Consider the following 22,457-nt stretch of genomic DNA (forward strand, 5'->3'; position numbering starts at 1 on the left):
GAAGCAGATGGCTGTGTCTCCTATGTGCCCTGACAGGGAATTGAACCTGGGACGTTTATACACCAGGCAATGCTCTGTCCACTGAGCCACCAGCCAGGCCCTTATGAAATATTCAGAATACCCTGGCCGGTTGGCTCAGCGGTAGAGCGTCGGCCTAGCGTGCGGAGGACCCGGGTTCGATTCCCAGCCAGGGCACACAGGAGAAGCGCCCATTTGCTTCTCCACCCCTCCGCCGCGCTTTCCTCTCTGTCTCTCTCTTCCCCTCCCGCAGCCAAGGCTCCATTGGAGCAAAGATGGCCCGGGCGCTGGGGATGGCTCCTTGGCCTCTGCCTCAGGCGCTAGAGTGGCTCTGGTCGCAATATGGCGACGCCCAGGATGGGCAGAGCATCGCCCCTGGTGGGCGTGCCGGGTGGATCCCGGTCGGGCGCATGCGGGAGTCTGTCTGACTGTCTCTCCCCATTTCCAGCTTCAGAAATGAAAAAAAAAAAAAAAAGAAATATTCAGAATAGGTGAAGCCATAGAAACAGAAAGCAGATTGGTAGTTGCCCGTGGCTAGGGCCTGAAGCAAGTAGGGAATCACTGCTTAATGGGTATAAAGTTTTCTTTTGAGGTGATACAAATGTTTTGGAACTTGATAAAGTTGGTAATTACACAACACAGTAAATGTACACAGAATTGTACTTTAAAGTGTTTTGTTTATGTTAAATTGAACTTCACAAATTAAAAACAAAACAGAAAACCTCTGGCCTAAATCAGAAGGCCATAAATGATCTTCACTTCTGTCTTTCCATCATCTCTCACATACCATCTGGCACTGAGTTCCCCTGTCAGAAAGCAATTCTCTCCTTTTCCCTGCTACATCACCCCCACCTTAATTCAGGACCATCATTCTCACCTACTAATTACAAGTGTCCCAGATAATCTACTTGCCAGCAGTATTGCTTCCCACATCCAGTCCTTTCTCTAAATTGCTGCCAAAGCCATCTTTCTAAAGTGCAAATTCAATCATATAATTTTTCTACTCAAAATCCTTCCATGTTTCCCCATAGCCTTCAAGAGTAAAACTCCTTATCCTAGTACAAAACTTCCCTCCTTTCCTAGGTAGGCCCTTCCTACAAGTCGGTTCTCACCTGTTGCCCTTCCCTGCCTTCTCCCCACTGCACAGGGGGTGTGCCTTTCCTACTCCAAAGATCTATGCTGTGAGGTCTCTGTACTTCCTCTAACTCAGTGGTCCCCAACCCCCAGGCCGTGGACCAGTACCGGTCCACAGAGAAAGAATAAATAACTTACATTATTTCCGTTTTATTTATATTTAAATCTGAACAATGTTTTATTTTTTTTTAAATGACCAGATTCCCTCTGTTACATCCATCTAAGACTGACTCTTGACACTTGTCTTGGTCACGTGATACATTTATCCGTCCCACCCTAAAGGCCGGTCCGTGAAAATATTTTCTGACATTAAACCAGTCTGTGGCCAAAAAAAGGTTGAGGACCACTGCTCTAACTGGAAGATCCTTCCATAAGCAAGTCACTTCCCCCCAAATTCAACTGTCTCATCCTCTAGAAAGGGTTTTTCTCCACCTCCCAGGTCACTCCTTTCCCAGCATACCAAGCTCTAATCAGGGAACTTACCACACTGCGGTGGCTTACTTTCCTATAGATAGACTCTGAGAGCAGGGGCCATGACTTCATATTTTTATCTCAAGTACCTCACTCAGCAAATGTTCATCTATTGAGTCATTTACTCAATCAGTCAAACATAAAACAATTTGTAGATCTGCTCACCCTCTGCTACTTGATCGTAAGTTTTCCATCACTAGCCAATCTCTGCGAGAATAATTAGCAACTTGTTTATGCAATGTTTCTGCTAAGTAATCCATCCTCAAACTAATTAAAACAAGAGTTTCTGACTTAATTAATGCATTTAATACATGAAAGAATATTTTCTAATCCTTCTTATTAAAAAACTGCTCAAAGTCAATTTAAGAAAAAGTAAAATTTTTATTAAATAAGGCTACAGTCAAGGTAAAATCCCTTAATTAGTTTTGAGATGAAAAACCTAAATATAAAAATTTAAACTAACTGCTCTCTCACTGGAAATATAAATCAGTTTTGGTCTCTAAAGTTAGACATATGGTTATGCTCACTCTTGTACCACTACCTACCAGTTTGAGTCACACTACCCTGTGTTCTTAAGGTCACCCAATCACTTGGTTGATATTAAATAATATGCTAGAAACTAGATTTTTTAGAATATTTTTCAAAGAAAGTATTCTCCACTCTTTCCTTGTATTGCTTCTGATGAAAACACTGGGTACTGAGAATGTTTTGACAATCAGAAGTTAAATGTACCCAGACAAGCCCCAAATAAGCAGGAATATAACTTTAGACTGCTTTGATGACTATGGGTAAACTGCTATTTTGAAATACCTAAGTTTATAAATACTTCCCATAGAATAGTACTTGAATGACAAACTATAGTGATGTTTACATTGTAAATGGAGTTTATTTTACTCTAATTGTTCTAATCCTATCTAATTCTGCCCACTATAGATTTCCAACACCAAAAAGAATGAAGCGTCAGTATAAACTTTCTTATAGTCAAGACTGATTTCTCCTTGGGCTCTTTCTCCTACCCCAAAGCATGTTCCCCATTTTCATTAGGTTATAAATTCCCAGAGCAGACTTCAGGCCAGTGTTTTCTCAATGCCAACAATTCTTGTGTCTTGCCTAATTAATGCATTTGCTAGAGTTACTAGAAAGCTCTCAACTAATTTATGGTCTATTCCTAAACTTCCTCATATCTTATCTGAGTATTATACTCATTCTGAGCTCCATCTTATTCTTTGTAACCTCTTTTTCTCCTTTTCTACAATATATATTTAATTTTATTTTCTCATGCTGGATATGTTTTTGTAAGCTGGCTTTAAGCCTGGAATATAATATTAGAAAAACTTCATGTACACACTTTTTAAATTATTAGCCAGTCTGTTTGGGGGCTCTAGATGTTACAGGAACCATAATCAGACTTCCTCCATAGCTGTTCAACAATCTCTGTATTCATTCTTGGTTGACTATACATCCCTTCACCATATAAACCGTTACATATTTTCTTCTCTCTTGGAGCCAGGGCAACTTCTCACTATGCACAGGTAACACCTCTACCTGTATTTAAAAGATGACAGAGCCAAGCAATTAAGTTCTCTTACTCTCCATCTTCTAATTTATAAATTATAATCTCAACCAAAAGAAAGAAAAGCCTTTCATATAGGGTTTTTTTTTTCTTTTACAGAGACAAAGAGAGGGATAACTAGGGACAGACAGGAACGGAGAGAGATGAGAAGCATCATGTTTTTCGTTGTGACACCTTAGTTGTTCATTGATTGCTTTCTCATATGTGCCTTGACCGTGGGCCTTCAGCAGACTGAATAACCTCTTGCTCAAGCCAGCGACCTTGGGGCCAAGCTGGTGAGCTTTGCTCAAAATAGATGAGCCCATGCTCAAGCTGGAGACCTTGGAGTCTCGAACCTGGGTCCTCTGCATTCAAGTTTGATGCTCTATCCACTGCGCCACCACCTGGTCAGGCTCATATAGGTTTTAATGCTCAGTTTTTGTCTATGGCCTCACTTTACCTCATTATTTTTAATGGAGTCCACTCTGCTGGCTGCTTCCTTTGCTAGGGAAATTTTACAAAGAGTATTTCACTCTCTGCTTTTGTCATGTTTTAGGTAGTGCCAGAAGTTCCTGCAGTGTGACTGGAAGGGGTAAGGATTTGGAAGTAGAACTAGGAGATGGTGAACCAAGAGTAAAAATTTAGTAGGAAAAAAAAACAGGCAAAACCCTGACAGGAAACAGGTAATAATTAGGAGAGTGGTTGGTATCACAAGGTTTCAGCATAAATTAACAGATGTCCCAAAAGATGGGAAATTTGTCACACGTAGGGGAGGGTCATCCTCTGAGTTCCATGCATAGGCCCAGACCATTCTCATAAAAGCAAGGACTCTGCAAAGAAAGGTAAAAGTAGTCCAGGCACCTGAATTGGGGTACAAGGTAGGGAACCAGTCATTTGAACAAAGCAATTTACCCTTTATAAATAATAGTCAAATTAGCAACTACCCTATTGTTGTTGAATCCCCAAGTACTGCCATGGAACTTTTTAAATCGTCCCTACAGTCAGACTTGGTTCCAGAGAAGAGTGGGGAAGAGGTCAGGATAACTAGTGAGGGTGAGCTTGAACAGATAGAAGAAAACAATCACAGGTGTGCATGCAGGAAAAATTCAGAGCAGCGGGACTCCAAATGCAGGATGATGAGCTCTAAAAAACAAACAACAACAAAACACTCTAACTTCTAAATGAATATGCTTCTAAATAAGCATATTAACTGTATCAAATCCATATAAATTTACAAATACATTGAAATTGTGTGTGTGTGTGTGTGTGTGTGTGCAAATGACAGAGAAGAATGACCACTAACACATGACCTGTGGGGTGACACTCCATCAAAATGGTTTCTCCCCAATGTCACCAATGATCTTGTACTCAATAATCAATTAGTACTTAACTGACCTAAAATTGTGCTTGCCTGGCACTGTAGAACAAATTAAATAAATGCTTCTTTCTAACCTGGTTTATAAGAAGAAAAAAAATGTGTAACCGTAAGAAAAAAACCGTATAAATTTGTCTTTTTGATATATGGTTATTTCTATATGCCATCTCTAGCTCTCTCATAGTTTCAATATGACATTTATACATCTATATGACTTTGATACAGGTAACATGCTTATTAAGAACTATATTTTTTCTATGTGTAATCCTCCTTTCCAATGTTCCATGCTTTACGACTGATGACTAAGTTATTGTTTTCCAAGTCCCATCTTGGTCCCAAAGACATAAAGTAAATAGACACCAGTTTGAGATGGAAAACACTTTCAGATAACCTTTAACTTCTCTCAGCCTGAAAAGCTCTTTACCTCTGATTAATTAAATCCTCTTCCTTTTACAGAGTCCAGTAACAACTAACACTTTCAAACCCTGTTCTACACGACTTATTATGTTAACTCATTTGAGTTTCAACTAAGGTTCCTCATTGGAACCCTGCACAAAGAAAATTATGTGAGTGGCTGTTTTCTCTCCAGGGTGGTTCAAAAGTAGTGTCACTCCTGATACACAGCAGAGAAGTCAAGTCATTACATACAATAGATGCTTTAAATCATTAGACTTAATTTTCTCAAAACACCCCAATTAAGAAAGGCCACAAATCAACAACCCCAGTAGGTAAGTTATATTATCATCCCCGTTTGGCAGATGAGGAAACTGAAGCAGAAGTTTAATTACTTGACTGCACTCACAACTACTAGCTAAGTCATAGAACCAGGATTCAAATCCAGACAGTCTAGCCCCAGAGTCCTTCAGTAAATCCAACCCTGTTGCTGCTCTGAGTCCACTTAGCTCTTCCACCTTGTGTGGGCTGTAACTCATGAACTAATCCTTAATGATTTGCTATCTTTATAACTAGTTCACACATATACATTTTTTTTCACAACGAAACAGCAAACTTTAAAATAAGAACCACAACAAACTTTCCTTGTATCTCCACAGCACTAAACCCACAAAAAAGCATTTGGAATGTTAACTGATCATTAGAATTAACACTAGCCATAAATAAAAAGAGAGTTCATTCAAATAGGTGAGACTAGCTTACTCGACATAAACATCAATTAACCCAAATTACATCACCAGTCCTAAGAGACACATAAATAAGTGCACATTAAACATAATTAAAATGAAGATAAAAATATATACAAAATTCACTTTAACAAAGAAATATCCACTTTAACAATCAATAATTTTCAAGTTCTCAATATGAAAGTTGCTATTTTAGCAATTTTACTTCCTCGTTCCTTCTGACATTTTCTAATGTTCCCATACACGTACCCTAAAGAATATAGAAAAAATAGAGGGAAGAAAGGTGATAGAGTTAAAGATGAAAGTCTCTAGAAATCTTTTCGGGCTCTATTTCAGAATACGCAAATCTAGACTAAAGTTGATATGGCAGAAGAAAAAGGAAAATAATTTCCACAGAAACTCCAGGGCACCAGACATCAATATGCTTGAATTTTTACATTGCCATTGCTAACAGGCTTGTAAATCATCTACTTGCCCAAGAATTTTCTTGAATGTTTTCTTTTTGTGGGAGGTATACTAGAATATAAAAGTCTTTCAGTATTTCCAACTCTAAAGTCAAGAGAACAGAAATTCACAGCCTGAACTCTCAATGTCTCCACACGAAGGGTATAAACAGAAACAGAAGAAAGACCTGGCAAGTAGATGAGCAGCTCATTCCACAGCTGATGAATATTTCATTACAATTACTTGATACCTTTCCTCCTTTTATTTAAATATTGATCCATTACAAAGCCTAATTTTATAGATTCTTGAATATATCTATATATTTTCAACTAGACATATTTAGAACACTTTAACATTAAAAATTTTTGAAATAAATGCATGACAAAATTAAGAGGCATTATTTAGTGTTAGAGCAAATGAACATAAAAAGAGGAAAACTAAGTTTTTTAACTCTTTGTTAAATATGCAAGATAATATACTTAGAATTTATTATAAATAATGATTGTGTAATGGGAATTTGAGCTCTTGGGTTAAATGTTCTTTGTCCGATGCTGCAAAGTCCTTGTAAAACCTATAGAGGAAAAAATGACTTTCCTTTATATCACTAAATAGAATAAAATAGTAAAGTAAAAAATCATTTTACTTGCTTAGGGCATTTATTCAAGTTTCTATTTACTGGTGAAAACTCAATTTTTCTCTTCTTGGAACCAGAAAAATTAAGGCTATATTTAATGAGTATTTCTTTCCTTTTTCGCATCAAAACCAAACATTACTCTGTATTTCACCTGTGGTCTACTTTTAGAGTTATTCCCTATTAAAAATCTCAAGCAGATTAATAATAGCAATTAAATGTCCACCCCAATGATAATGTTTACTGTTTCTTTAAAACAATATAAATAAAACATTACCTGGTATGATGTCAAATATTTAATCTTAAAACATCACTGCCACAATTCTCAATGTGTTAAAGTTTAAAATACAAGTCCAAGATTTTGTTACAAGTATATATTTTTAAACTACATAGTTGTTTTCTTTCCAAACCATAATTAAGCAAGGAAACAGTATACTCTGCTATTATATTATCCCGGGAAACACTGACCTAACTTAATGACTGCTGAAACTACTCCCCACCAGTTGAAACAAACTGATTTCAAAACTAAAAGTAGCTATTACAGGACAGCTGGATTTTTCAATTTCATTCAATAAACAATTATTGAATGCCAGTGATAGATTCTAAGGAATTAGACACTCCTTACCCTTAAAGAGTTTATAGAATATAACCTTTTCTAAACATGTAATAGTAACAGCAAACATCTCGTTAGTTCCACACAACAGCCCGATTAAGCTAGGTACTATTGCTGTTCCCAATTTACAGACAAAAAACATAAGGCTCACAGAGGTTAAGGAATCAGCTCTGTGACTCAATACTTTAGGTATTGATGTTATCCCCTAAAACTAACACAAGCAATTAACTTAAACTTTAACTCTTCACCCAGAAGATAATCATATGCCAAAAATAAATGAAGCCACAGTGCAAACATGTATGGTTTTCCATAATTTCAAGTTCACTCAATGTCACGTTATTTAAGATACTACTTCATATTCAAACAGAACTATATATGAAGTGAAGCAGAAGATTCACAAGACTGCACAGAAATCACACGTGTCACGTCCCTTCCAGCTTGCATTCCTAACACCCGTTTGCCTTCATTCTCCCCAGTCCTTTTTGTCTGTCCTCAAAGAGCCTGATAACTGCGTCACATAGAGGAAGGTCACAGGTGCTGAAAGAGCGCAGAAGAGGGGCCTTTTCCCAGCCCTGGGGAATCAGAGGTGGCTTCCTGGAGGAATTACATGACCTTTACCTTGGGACACCAAAATAATAAATGCCCAAAATGTGCATGAAACTTATAAATTCCATCTATACCCTGAAGTTATAACAGACTTAAAAGGAATTAAACTAAAAGCATTATGTTGGCAGTTAGGATAACCAAAATAGCCTGCCAACACATCTTCCTGCATTCACTCTTATTCCTCTATGATCCATTTCTCCCTCCAGTAGCCAGAGTGATCTTTTAGAAAATATGACTATCTTGCCCCCTCCATACCAGCTCAAACTGTAATCCTGTAAGAGTTCTAGTCACAGTGCACTAGGAACCTAACTTCTATGGCTCTCTAGTACCAGGCTCCTGCCTATTCCTCTGCAACTTCTCCCCCGCTCCCCCCCCCCCGTCCTCCTTGCTGCTTTCCCAGGCACCAGGCTCCCCTTCTGTCCCTTGAGAAGCCGTGCTCCTTCTCATAGCAGAGCGTTGTACTTCCTGTGCCCTCTGCCAGTACACAGAGACAGAGGTAGACACACAGCCCCTTCAAAATAGATAATAATTTCTGAGAAGTCAAGTGTCTAGTCAAAAAGATCAACAGCAAACCATGTAGATATTCCATGAGGCCTCAATGAGAAGTGTGCAGCCAAAGATGAGCTTTAGTCCCAGAAGAGCAAAGAACAATGAAAATTGAAAGTAATGCTAATAAACCACATTCACTGCATAAATTATTAGTAACAACCCAAGACCCGATATAAACAAGAAATCTTAGTTTTGGCACCCAGTGTGCTTCCACACCTAGACAACAAGCCAGCAAATCTTCACCAATTATAGAAATAGTAATCAAAAGAATGGTTCACTAACAGTAAGAATGTTATAGGCAACAACGTCAACACTATTACACTGGAGTAGTCAAAATGATCAAGGTAGGATGTTGGTGACCTGTAACAATGTGAATGTACTTGATGCTATGAAGTGTCCACTTAACAATGGTAGAGATGGCAAATTTTATGTTATGTGCACTTTATAACTCAATTTAAAAGGGAGCAGGTGGGAAAGTCTCAAAACATCCTTAAGATTAAAAACCTGTACTTCCTCGCCCTGAAAAAACATAAAAGCTAAGGATATAACCTAAGTCTATTAAATCATGAAAGATACAGTAAGAATATGTAATTGCTCACTAAACTAGTTACTATATTCAAAAGGAAGAAAAGAACAAGAAAAAAAAAGAAATAGGATTATACTTTTAATATGTTTACTTTCATTAATAATCAAAGATCACATTAAAACAAGATACACCCATCAAATTAGAAAATTAGCGGAAAAAAAAGTAAAAGATAATAATCTGGGCAAGGGAAATTAATGCTCTCCTACCTTGCTAGTAAAATATAGACAAGGCCCTTTTCAAAAGTTTTTCAGTATATATAGGGAGTCTTAAAAATATATGTACTCTTGTCTGACTAGGTGGTGGCACAGGGGACGGAATGTTGACCTGGGACACAAGGGACCCAGGTTTGAAACCCAGAGGTTGCTGGCTTGAGTGCGGGCTCACCCGCTTGAGTGCAGGCTCACCAGCTTGAGCGCGGGGTCACTGGCTTGAGTGTGGGATCATAGACATGACCCCATCATCACTGTTTGAAACCCAAGGTCACTGGCTTGGCTGGAGCCCATAGGTCAAGGCTCATATGAGAAAACAATCAATGAACAACTAAGATGCTGCAACAAAGAATTGATGCTTCTCATCTCTCTCCTTTCCTGTCTGTCCCGATCTCTCTCTTTCTCTCTCTCTCTCTCTCTAATGTGTGTGTGTGTGTGTGTGTGTGTACTCTTTTGCCCAGTAACTGCACTTCTGTGAATTAACCTTAAGGAAACAATCCTAAATGCATAAAAAGATATAGCAAAAAATATGTAAATGTGCATTTAAATCACTATTTATAATAAAATAGTAGGAAAATAAAAAGAATGCCTAACAATAAAAGAACTCTGGTACATCCAGATATTGGCTGCATACAGAAAATTTAAATGTTTCTGAAGAACATGTGACAATATGGGAAAATGTTAACTTAAAAAAATCATAAAATGTTGTATATACCAGGTGTAATTTCAAATATTTTCAAACAACATAAACAAAATTCTATGCCTAGAATTTTTCTGTTTCTACAATTGAGCTTATATCACTATAATAGTGGAAGTCGGAGAAATAAGGTTAATTTAGCAATAAATTAATTCTAAATACATTTGAGAAGACAAATAAAGGAAGTTATGAACTTCATAAAACATCCACCCAATTGTCTTATTTTCTTCATTCGGCTGTTGGTACCCGAAGATCAGGAGCTACATCTTATTTCTTTATCTCTAACACCTATGCACACAATTATTGTTGACATAAAGTAGTTGCTCACTATGTGATCTGAAAACACCTACCTATCAAATTGATAGCTTTCTAAACAAAAATAAATGCATTCATGAATGTGCCATGTGCATACTTTATTTTAAATCAGGAACTAGACAATCAAGTCAAAAATCTAGAACTCTCTATGAGGTAGTATTTGATTATGATTAAAAACAACTGCTTTGTGTGTTCACCATAAAATTGTACACTTGAAACTTATATAATCCCATCAACCAATGTCACTCTAATGCATTTAATAAAATTTAAAAAACAAAATGCTACCACCAGGCCCTAGCTGGTTGGATCAGTGGTAGAGCATCCACCTGGCATGTGAATGTCCCAGGTTTGATTCCCAGTCAGGGCACACAGTAGAAGCGCCCATCTGCTTCTCCATCCCTCTCCCTCTCGCTTCTTTCTCTCTCTCTCTCTCTCTCTTTCTCCTACCCTCTTATAGCCATGGCTCGATTAGAGCGAGTTGGCCCGGGGTGCTGAGGATTGTTCCATGGCTTCTGCCTCAGGTGCTAAAAAATGGTTCTGGTTGCAATGGAGCAAGGGCCCCAGATGGGCAGAACATCAGCCCCAGATGGGGGTTGTCAAGTGGATTCTGGTCGAGGCACATATGGGGAGTCTGTCTCTGCCTCCCCTTCTCTCACTAAAAATTAAAAAAAAGTGCTACCACAAATAAATGCCTTCCCCCCCCCCTTTTATTTCCAAGTGAGAGGAGCAGAGACAGACTTCCACAACATGCGACCCAACCAGGATCTACCTGGCAACCCCTGTCTGGGGCCAATGCTCTAGCCATCTGGGCCATGCTTGTAACAGAGCTATTTTTAGTGCCTGAGGAAGAGCTCCAGGGAGTCGTCCTCAGCACCTAGAACCAATGTACTCAAACGAATTGAGCCATGATAAACGCCTTTTTTCTAATATCTAGAGAAAGTATTAGAAAATAATTTCATTTCATTATGAAAACAGGTTTTAATTTGAAAAATGAAAACTGATTAGATTTGGTTAGGCAAAGAGCTTGGATAGCAGCAATTCAAGTAAAAAGAAATTGCCTAATTGAAGGCCATAATTTAGAATCTCCCCATCCCTTAAATGTTGATGTTCCTAAAAGTTCTACCTTAGTCTTGTGGTCTCTCCATTCTACACACATTTTCTGGGTGATCACCTCTACTCTCATAGCTTTAAGTATCACCATTAAGATAATGGCTCCCAAATCAGTAACTTCATTTCAGAATTTTACCCCAATCTTCAGTCTCAAATGTGAATGCTCACTGGCAATCTCTAACTGGATATTTGTTTCAAACTCAACATACTTAAATGTAGTTTTTCCCTCTGTAAATTTCTTCCTCCTAGCTATATTTCCTATTTCTGTGAAACAGAAACACCTCTCACCTAGAAATCCAAGTTATTCTTAATTTATCCCTTTTCTACTCCTCCATCGATCAATTTATACAAGGTGGAATTCCTAAATCTTTCTTAAATCACTATCTTCATTCCTCTATCTAAAGCCCTGTCCTAATTCAGGCCCATGTTAGCACTTGCCTAAATGCTGACCTTGCCTGCTAATTGATTCCTTGCTTTTAGTCCTAACTCTCATCAACCCTCTCTAAAGATCAGCTTCAAGTCACCTCTGGCAGGTCTCCTTGCTAGCTCAGGTTAGATTTAACTGTGCAATCACACAGTAACCTTCTCATGTCCTAACACTTCTTAACTGTTGTTATGATTGTTGTTATGATTGCCTCTACCCTATAAAGGCAACTCATACAGAGGGGATGGATTGCCTCTCTTACCATTTTGCTTCACTTCATCTAGGGCTCAATTAAAATGAGTCAGTGTGCAACATCTAACATGATTGGTAGTAATGATTGCCTAGACCCTGTATATCTCTAACATGAACCTATTTCTTTTTTCAAATGCACATAGATGCTTTTTGTAATGAATACAATACTAACTTTACTCACTATGGGAAATGACAGGTTTTGTCATGTATTTTCAAAGTCACTGTATACAAAAAACACAAATATCTGACTTCTTATGATATTAAAAATAGGTCTTCATACTTGAAAATGTGGAGATAAATGGATTAGGAAGAAAGTGGTCTAACAAAATAGAAATATTTAACAATAGAAAGTATTCCCAAAATAATGTGAATTGACTAGAACAGAAATCAGCTTATAAACCCAGACTGTTTCTTCATTTTGATTCAACATTTGGGTTAACCATTAGAAACCCTACCAGCTAATAGAGGAAACATATCTAACTAAAGCTCTTATAAGCAATATCAGCCAGTGCTATGCACAACCAAAGGAGAGAACCTTCTCTTATCTCTTCCACCCTTATTTCTAGGTTTGCTGTTGAGTTAGCTAACTAAGATCTTTGGAAGAAGAAAATTCAGATGACAAGAGACCTCAGTAGGCATGAACAACTCTAGACACCAATTAAAATACTTTTGATAAACTTTTTTCTATATATTTTATTTATTTTTAGAGAGGAGAGAAAAAGGGGGAGGAGCAAGACGCATCAACTCCCATATGTGCCTTGACCAGGCAAGTGCTGGGTTTCGAACCAGCTACCCTCAGGGTTCCAGGTTGATGCTTCAGCCACTGCACCACCACAGGTCAGGCTGATAGGTAAACTTTAACTATAACCTACACTAAACTCTTCAAATAGCAGAAAACTTTTGGAAAAGATCCTTTCATCATGTGGGTAACTAGAGATAACTAAAAGGTTAGTAACTCAATTAAGAAGGTAACTAAATATGGATGTTACGTATTCTATTACATACTCATCTTTTATCACCCTTAGATTCAAAACACTGAAGGATATTCTAATTAAACCTTATTCTGAGTACTGGTCATCTGGAGAAAAATAAATTATTCACTAAAAGTTGTCAGAACAACTAGGAGCCATCTGTAAAAGATAAAGCCAGATCTACTTACAAACTAAAATAAACTACAAAGGGGTAGAATATTTTTATAGAAAAAAATAATACCAACAGCCTAAAAATATGTAAGACAATTTCTTCATATCCTGGTAGTAGAAGACATCATTCTGACTAAACATTTGAATCATAAAAGAAACCTTGGATGAATTTGACTACATTGAAAAATCAAAAACCCCTGCATGGACAAAAAGTTTTTCCACCATGAGCAAAATCAAAATATAAATATCTGAGAAAAATATTGGCTACTCCTCATATCACCAACAAAGAACAATGACAAAACCCTCCCTTTTGCTCCCAGGCTGTTTAAAGATTGGCACCATCGTGAATAATACAGCAGCAACTATCCAGACCAGTTGTCTGTTTATAACCAACAGACATCTTCAGGGGAAGCAAATGGTTATTGATGTCCCTCACCTTGGGAAGGCAACAATACCCAATACAGAAATTCAGGAAAAACTAGCCAAAATGTGTAAGACCAAACCAGATATCATCTCTGTGTTTGGATTCAGAACCCATTTTGGTGGTGGCAAGACAACTGGATTTGACCTGATTCATGATTCCTTGGGTTACACAAAGAAAGACAAACCCAACATAGACTTTCAAGGCATGGCCTATATGAGAACACCTCAAGAAAACAAAGTGCTCTGACCAGTGGTGGTGCAGTGGCTAGAGCATCAACCTGGGAAGCTGAGGTCCCAGGTTTGAAACCCTGAGGTTCACAAGCTTGAGCACAGCGTCCCAGCTTGAGCGTGAGATCACAGACATGATCCCATGATTGCTAGATTGAGCCCAGAGGTCACTAGCTTGAAGCCCAAGGTTGTGGCATGAGCAAAGGGTCACTGGATCAGCTAGAGCCCCCTAATCAAGGCACATATGAGAAAGCAATCAATGAACTAAAGTGCCATAACTACGAGTTGATGTTTCTCATCTCTCTCCCTTCCCGTGTCTGTCTCTCTCTCATGTGCAAAAAAAGAGAGAGAGAGAGAGAAACTCAAGAACAGGATGAAGAATGTCATGGGGACAGCAAAGGCCAATGTTCATGCTGGCAAAAAGTGAGCTGGAGATCAGACAAGAGGAGTAAAGATTCTTCAGTGACTTTATCTGTTGTGATTATGCAAATTTTTCATGAGAGGATTAATAAACTGAGAACTTTAAAAAAACTCAAAAAATGGGCATAAGATACAAACAGGCAATAAGTGCATGGAAACAAAAATATATAGAAAAGAAGCTTAAAGTCATTCATACAAAACATGCAAATTAAAACTACTTTAAGATACAATTTTCACCTAACAGATCAGCAAAATTCCAGAAATTCAATAGCATATGCTAATGAGAAGCCAGCAGGGAAACTGGCGCTCACCCACGGCTAGTGGGAGCAGATTGGTACTGCTCTCATGGATGGCAATTTGACAGTATTTGTCAAAATTACAAAAACATATCCTTTGACCCTGCAATTTAACTTATGAATATACTTACACCTATAGAAAATGACATCTATACAAGGTCACTCATTATGGTATAAGCAAAAGGTAAGAAACAATGTAAATATAGATTTATTAGAGGCTGGGAAAGTAAAATATAGTGCAGCCATATAATGCAGTACTATAAAACTTTTTTTTAAAGAGCAAGTAAGTCCATTTACTATATGAAAAAAAACAAGGGACAGAATAGTGTGTATAGTGTGCTACCCTTTGTAAACTTTTAAAAAGTGAAAAAATAAGAATATAAGTTCCAAATATATAACGTCTGAAAGGATAATAACGAACTTTACAGTGGCTACCTAGGGCTGGAATTAGAGAGACAGATAATACTGGATGAATTTGGAACAGAGGTAAGAGCAATATTTCATAATATATAACATTTTTAAGTTTTGAAAAGAAATAAAACTACCTCATTTCAAATAAGCAGTAATTTCACAAAGGGAAAAACCAGTATTTCCAGTATACTATTTCCGAGAGTAGATAAACACGTTTTATGTTACCCCTCTATAATATTTATTGAAATAAGTGGTTGACATAGGAAGTGGAGCTGGTTTTAATAAAAATATATCCTATTTCCAAAAAGTAGTTTCTAAGTGTTTTAGCTAATCTCTATCATTCCTAGAGTAATATATGACTTTATCTGCAGAACTTCAACATCAATGCTAAAGTGTTCTAGCTGAATATCATTAGTGTGCTTAGGAATCAGTCAGGGCACTAAAAATTGATGCTTAATGATAAAGGGCACCCCTTCTTCTGATTTCCCCTATACCATTGATGATCTCCCTTTTAATTCCAATGAACCTACTTTAAAACACACACACACACACACACACCAAAAAACCCCTCTCTCAATAGTCTTAAACAGCATCTTAATAAGTAAAAGTTCCTGAAGAGCACCAAAAGGGTGCCTGGGTATGGGTATAACGGTCAAAAAAACAACAGAAAGAAGCCATATGGCAGCCAGCGGACAGGAAGAAACCGAGAACATCCCAACCAATAAAGAGTTTAGACACACAGACATATTCATGTGTGTGTGCATGTGTTTGTGTGACACATGTGTTGTGTGACACAAACACATGTAAACATATAATATACAAATAAATATACTTAGATCTAGATTGTGTGTATGCCTATAAAACACGTATATATTCCTTTCATTCATAAGTAACAACTAAAATGGAAGCTAATTTTTAAAACTTCTCTTTTCAACCAATGATATAGCCCCTTTCACAAACTAGTATTTATTTTCTTAAACATTGTCTACATATCTATGACCATTACATCTAAATATAGAAGAGCAATGGTAAACCATTACCGTAAAAAAAAATTATTTCTGCCTCACTAAAATATTAGTAAAAATTGGAGAAAATTAAAAGGAAGCATAAATTAGAAAATGTCCCAAAATAAATTATCTCTACAATTTCTAAAACATATCAATAACAGGTAATCATTATATTTCAAGCTGAAAATATACAGGAACATTATTCCTTGATCTTTTTTTAAAAATATTTTATTTATTGATTTTTAGAGAGAGGATTTAGAGAGAAAGAGAGAGAGAAAGTGGGGGAAGAAGTGGTAAGCATTAACTCATAGTAGTTGCTTCCTCTATGTGCCTTGACTGGGCAAGCCCCGAGTTTCGAACCAGCGACCTCAGTGTTCCAGGTCAACACTTGATCCACTGCACCACCACAGGTCAGGCTTCCTTGATCTATCAGAACCTGATCATTTTAAAGTATTTTCTAGCCTAATGCTGTTATTTTCTTTAAATGTCTACAAATTAGATCAATCTCAAGAAGATGTCAGCATGTTCAAAATAGTTTTGAGGAAAAAAGAAGTTATAAATTCCAAAGGAAAACTAATATAAAGGTTCAAAATAGAGGTAAACAGATTATGTTCAGAGTATTTCTAATTAAATAAAAAAGGGCGAAATTAAAGATAGGATATTTAGCCTGAGCAGGTGGTGGCGCAGTGGATAAAGCGTCAGACTGGGACACAGAGGACCCAAGTTGGAAACCCCTGAGATCATCTGCTTAAGTGCAGGCTTATCTGGCTTAAGCATGGGCTCACTAGCTTGAGCGTGGGGTCATAAACATGACACCATGGTCGCTGGCTTGAACCCAAATGTCGCTGGCTTAAGCTCAAAGTTGCTGGCTTGAGCAAGGGGTCACTTGCTCTGCTGTAGTCTCGTCCCCGTCCCCCCCACCCCCTATCAAGGCACATATGAGAAAGCAATCAGTGAACAACTAAAGTGCCACAATGAAGAATTGATGCTTCTCATCTCTCCCCCTTCCTGTCTGTCTCTGTCACACAAAAAAAGGATAGTTATTATATTCATAGATAGTCCTAAGTACAGTATCTAGCTATCAAAGTATCATGACTACAGTATTTTTGGTATCATCAAATTTTATTTATCTAACATTGTACATTGGTTTCATTCAGAAAGAATTTTATAAACTTGGAGATGAAAAAAATTGAGGGAATAAGGTGATGGAAAAAATCACTAACTGTTGAGTAAGGCTGGAATTTGTTTTAATTAACATGCAAGTTATTTTAATTTTTTAAGAACTATGAAAGAGAAAAATCCTAATTTTTTAAAACCATATTCTAAACCAGTAACTCCAAGATAGGGACAATTGATTTGGTGCAGGAAGAAAATCAGAGAGTTCCTTTTATGTTAAAAATAGCAAAAAGTTAAGACAGACACTAAGCTCAGCTGATATGTAATATATGAGCTGACAAGGGCACACAGCCCACCCCTTGGTCAGATGGGTCCACCAGCCACAGTGCTCAAGTTGTGCTCCAGTTCAGTCCTCAAGGCTGAGTTCCACCAAGGCTTAGGAATTCTCAGCAGCACTCTTACCTGGTTACTTTCAGTGTTTTAAATTCTACTGCAGTTTATAGGCATCTGATTAAGTGAGATATATTGTCTTAAAACAACTCATGCCAAATGGGGAAACAGCTTTAAAATATTCCTGCAAGGGAACATAAGATTAGGATAATATTAATAATAGAAACACAAGAAAATAAAAGGGAAATGGCAGAGCTGAACACTTCTAGCTCAAGTACCCTATTAACCACATTATCCAATAAACACATCATGCTGATCAGGTCTATAAAAGAACCCACAAACTCTCAAGAAATCTACCTGAAATAAAGATTTATGTCCACTACCAAAACTGACAATCACAGTCCTAAGTAAATGTTATTGTAATTAATGAGAATATGAAGCCATCACTATTAGCAAGATATCTAAAAATTAAACATCCAGAACATAAAGACAGACATATTTTTTGCACAGATACGTTTAAAGCCATACAACTTCAACATCTTACAAGGCTAAGTGTTACTAATAAATAAAGTTCTCTACATTGGGGAAAGGCTTCCTCTTCCCCCTATGGTGAAATGAGTGAAATGATAACAAGTACAGTGACAAATTAAAATGCAGTTCTTAATCAGTAAATATTGTCAGAGAATTATAGAAAAGATTGCTTCATGTTTGAGGAAATAAGTATTATAGCCAATTATGTAGTACAGGAGGTTGGATATATTGCTGTGTTTGTGGGTATGTGAAGAATTAAAGAAAAGTTGTAGAGGAGAAAAAATGTAATCTCAACAGCAAAATGACTCATGGAGTCAGTCAGTCATAGGCAGGTTATTTCAACAAAGATTGAAATAAGAAGTGCGCACTAAATGGTTCAGAGTTTTCATTGATAATAAAATCATCACTGTGGTTAATTTTATTTTCCTTTTTAAAAAATACTTTTATTAATTTTAGAGAGGAGAGAGAGAAGGTGGGGGAGGAACAAGGAAGCATCAACTCCCATATGCACGTTGACCAGGTAAGCCTGAGGTTTCACACCAGCGACCTCACCATTCCAGGTTTACGCTTTATCCACTGCACCACCACAGGTCAGGCCAATTTTATTTTTTTTTAAACTTTAAAGAATCAGTTAGATATTTTTAATGCTGAAAATTCTTTTCCCCTATAGTTTACTAATTATTTATTGTTAAGAATTTAAAATGAGACTCATGGACATAGGCAAAAGCGAAATGGTTACCAGGGGAACGGGGAGTAAAGAGGGACAAATACACAGTGACAGAAAATGATTTGACTTGGGGTGATGGGCACACGACACAATCAACAGTTCAAATGCTATAGAGATGTTTACCTGAAACCTATGTACTCTTATTGATCAATGTCATCCCATTAAATTTAATTTCTAAATAAAGAAATAGTAAAAGAGGCCCTGGCTGGTTGGCTCAGTGATAGAGTGTTGGCCCAGCCTGCGGAAGTCCTGGGTTCGATTACCAGCCAGTGCACACAGTTCTCGAAAGCGCCCATCTGCTTCTCCACTATTCCCCCTCTCCTTCTCTGTCTCTCCTTCCCTTCCTGCAGCCAAGGCTCCACTGGAGCAAAGTTGGCCTGGGCGCTGAGGACAGCTCCATGGCCTCAGCCTCAGATGCTAGAATGGATCCAGCCACAAGGGAGCAACAAACCAGATGGGCAGAGCATCGCCCCCTGGTGGGCACGCTGGGTGGATCCTGGTTGGGTGCATGCAGGAGTCTGACTGCCTCTCTGTTTCTAACTTTGGAAAAAAAGAAAAAGAAAAAAAACAGTAAAAGAGTTGTTGAACTAAAATATGCACTATGAATTTTTAATTTATTTACAGGAAAAAAAAGCACTCAAAATTTGCTGACCTTTTCTGTGATGACAAGAGGTTAAGCCATAAAACAGAATCTTCAAAACAGTGTACCTGTACCTTCAACATAAAGAAAATATTTTAAGAGTTCGTGAGTGTGTGACTGTTTTTCTAGAGTAACTTCCTATGGGAAAAAAAATTTAAAGATGGATGTTTCAAAACATCTCCATTATTTTGTCATTTGTACTAAAAATTTTAGAAGAGTAATTTTTAAAAAATAATCTCATTTACGCAAAAATTGGGGAATCAAATTTTTAACCTGTTTCAAAAGCTTCCAGAAGAAGCATATGAGGTTATTTTTTTTTAATTTATTGATTGATTTTAGAGAGAGACAGACAGACAGAAACATTGATCTGTTCCTGTATGTGCCTTAACCAGGTATCAAGCCCGCAAACTTTGCATATTGGGATGATGTGCTAATCATATCTGGCCAGGGCAAGCATATCAGGGTTTTGGGGGTTTTTTAAAATTATTTTTATTTATTCATTTTAGAGAAGAGAGACACAGAGAAAGAGAAGGAAGGGAGGAGCAGGAAACATCAACTCCCATATGTGCCTTGACCAGGTAAGCCCAGGGTTTTGAACCGGCAACCTCAGCATTCCAGGTCGATGCTTGATCCACTACGTCACCACAGGTCAGGCCATATTAGGTTTTAATCTATTTCTTAAAATGATAGTAATTTTAACAGCTTCCAATCAAGTGAAAGGTCAAACTACAAGGACTAGTCAAATATCACCAAAAACCGCTTAAGTGCTAGGTGGTATTAAAATCTAAGTATTAAGATTTAGGAACCATTGCCATTTGAATCTATGTATCTTTGTGACTAATCTCTGACAGCCATAAGGAAAACGTCAAAATAAACTGACCACAGGATCAGATTAATATTACTGACACGGAGTTTAACGAAGATTTTAAAAATAATAAAGCAAGTTACAGACTGATGTTTAGAAACACCTCCATCATTTTGTGATTTGTACTGAAATGCTGATAGTGATCTAAAAAACCTCTCAGATCTGCACACTGAAAATATGTATTTATATTAGGGGTGGGCTAAAAACAAAGAACACTTCTGCTTTATAGAGGTGAGCAATAAGAAACTAACTTCTATGACATTATGCTTTCCTTTACCTATCAAGAAGTCAAGTTAAATAGAAAATAAGACGATGCCCAACAGCATGGCCAACAAGTAGTATCTAATTTTTCACTGAAAAATTATAAAGTTAGAATTTTTATATAAATATCTTCATTCCTAGAGGAGCCTTCATGTCACAACTGAATACATTTGCAAGAATGTAAGCAGTGTTGAACATTTTGGGATATCTTCTTAATTTTAGGTTACCTGATGTCTTCAGTGGATAAAGTGAAAAAGTCACATTTTTAGTGGATTGAGTGAAAAAGGCTATCTAAATTTGCCAATACTGGTATGCTGTATTCCTATTAAGAGGCTGTACTATTAATATAAGGAAGATGAATGTAATATATTTTAACACAGTTTTTGGAGTTTAAACAACTTAATTAGAAAGCATGCATCAAATCCAGATAGTTCTGCATCCACCATCAACACAGAGTGCAGAGAACAAAGACGGTGACTGCTAGGTGATTACTGGGTTCTGTTTGAATGCACTCAATTTTGGAAATAAGACACCAAGGCTCTGGTTTAATAGTTCATACAAAAAGTAAGCTCTACCTGCTGATTATATTTAAAAACCTGGTAGGCACTACAAGATTGTTTCTAATGCCTTTTTTCAAAGACAATATTGAAAAACACAAAAACTTTTAAGTCACATTTTCCATGAAGAAAAGATTTATATTAGAATATGTATATCTTGATAGTAGAATGGCATCACCTTTAAAAAAAATTGACTACATACTCAAAAACTTTTGAAAAAATATGAAAAAAAATCACCGAGTCCTTATAACTAAAACTTTAGACATTTTAAGAAGCATTTAATAAGTTATGTTATACAGATATATTGTATTTAGTGTAATAATGGTCACTAACTTTTAACTTGTTAAATAAATATGAAGGTTATTCTCTGCTTTCAAATAAATATTGTATATTTAATTGGGAAAATAAATACAATTCCATCTTTCTCAAAGAAACATGTTTATAGGTCTTCTAAAATGCCTGAGATCATTAGTTCCCTATTAAGCCAAACATACATTTTCTTAAAATAAACTTATCAGCACCTCAGCTAGAAAAAAAGTTCTATAATTCAGTGTATTTTTTGCTTTACAAAAGAACATCTTACTACCAATTTGATTGGATGGGAATAGACTGTTGTCCAGCCATGATCTCTGGCACAGCCCAATTTGCAGAAAAACATACTCTAAGCTCAAAACTGGCACAAAGCTGTTCTAAAAAAACATGAGACAATTCAAGCAAGAAAAACAAAAAGAGCTGTAATGTACATTATTTCAAAACAATGACTCACAATCAATGAGTATTTTAAGTAATTACAAAAGGCTGAAGTGATTAGTTTATTCCAACTAACAAAAGCCAGGCTACCAGGAGTGTTTATTATTCAGAACCTAAAAAAACAGGCACTAAAATTATAAAAAGGTTCTGTGACAGATCCTTAAAGTTTCCCTTGAGAAACATGCAATGGGAAATGGCAAACTAAGTCACTCTGATGTAAATACAAGCATAAACTGAGTCAACAAAAATTAACTGTTCAATTTCATTAGACCCGCTACAGGAATGTTGCAAAGACCCTCCTGAACTGAGGAATGAAAACAGACTGCTGTCGGAGGGGGATCTTCCTGAGGAAACAAAGTATGAGAAAGGAAAGGAATGCATTAAGGAAATAAACAGCTCGATAAGCAAACAAGCAATGATTCACCACAAATCACACTAAACTTTTAAAAAAGTCTAATGATGTTCTTTAACTCAAACTATCACAAATCCCTCTGCTGGGAGATACGCACAAGGCAGAACTGCTGAGCTAGCTAGCTTCTCAGTACGCATAACTGGAGGGATGTGGGTG

General features: G+C 37.0%; 1 protein-coding gene across 1 annotated transcript in view; it reads right to left on the reverse strand.

Moving 5' to 3' along the window:
• The window catches only part of TSC22D1 (TSC22 domain family member 1), a 155,811-nt gene that overhangs the window by 79,400 nt on the left and 53,954 nt on the right, over window positions 1-22,457 (reverse strand). The gene's annotated exons all lie outside the window — the stretch shown is intronic.

This window comes from Saccopteryx leptura, chromosome 4, assembly GCF_036850995.1.
Source record: "Saccopteryx leptura isolate mSacLep1 chromosome 4, mSacLep1_pri_phased_curated, whole genome shotgun sequence".
In the NCBI taxonomy this organism is placed as follows: domain Eukaryota; kingdom Metazoa; phylum Chordata; class Mammalia; order Chiroptera; family Emballonuridae; genus Saccopteryx; species Saccopteryx leptura.